The sequence below is a fragment of the Etheostoma spectabile genome, chromosome 24 (assembly GCF_008692095.1).
Source record: "Etheostoma spectabile isolate EspeVRDwgs_2016 chromosome 24, UIUC_Espe_1.0, whole genome shotgun sequence".
In the NCBI taxonomy this organism is placed as follows: Eukaryota; Metazoa; Chordata; class Actinopteri; order Perciformes; family Percidae; genus Etheostoma; species Etheostoma spectabile.
Window position 1 is genome coordinate 705,722 of NC_045756.1, and position 860 is coordinate 706,581.

Sequence of the window (860 nt, forward strand, 5' to 3'; positions counted from 1 at the left end):
TCAAGTTATAAGGTTTTCCAAAGAGTGGTCACTTTTCAAAGTTTAGTCACTTTTTTCAAGGTATTGCGTTGTTTTCCAAAAGAGTGGTCATTTTTCAAAAGTTGTAGTCACTTTTCCAAGTTTTAGTCACTTTTTTAAAACGTTATTAACGGTTTTTCCAAAAAGAGTGGCACTTTTCAAAGTGTTAGTCACTTTTTCAAAGTTTTGGTCACTTTTTCAAGTTTTGGTCACTTTTTCAAATTTGTGCACTGTTGTCGAAAGACATAATGGTCACTTTCAAGTTTTGGGTGTTTTTCAGCATTATTGCGTTTTTTTTCCAAAAGAGTGGTCACCTTTTTCAAAAAGTTTTTGGTCACTTTTTTCAACGTTGTTATTAAGGTTTTTTCCAAAAGAGTGGTCACTGTTTTCAAAGTTCTTGGTCACTTTTTTCAAACATATTGTCACTTTTCTCAAAAGAATGGTCACTTTCAAGTTTTGGGTGTTTTTTTTGTTAGTTTTGGTGTTTTTCTTTTTATTGAATGTGGACATTATCAGTGCTTACAGTATTGTTGACGGCACATTTTTTTGTAGGGGGGGGGAAATTTTTTTGGACTGAAAAGGGTCAAATTTGCCAAAGACACCATGGGGTTAAGATAGGACTCTAAATTTAAATGGGTCACAAAATGAGTACTTTGACTTTTGGTACTTGAAGGTGTTATGGACGCTAATACTTTTTAACTTTTACTGTTGTTTCAGAACCTTAAAAAGCAAAGATGAACATTTTTGGCTTCTACTCTTGTTTCCCATGATAAAAAGAAAGTGACGTAGTAGTATGTCCTGTTAAACATAAACTAGATTTGAAACTTCAAAGACAAAGTCGG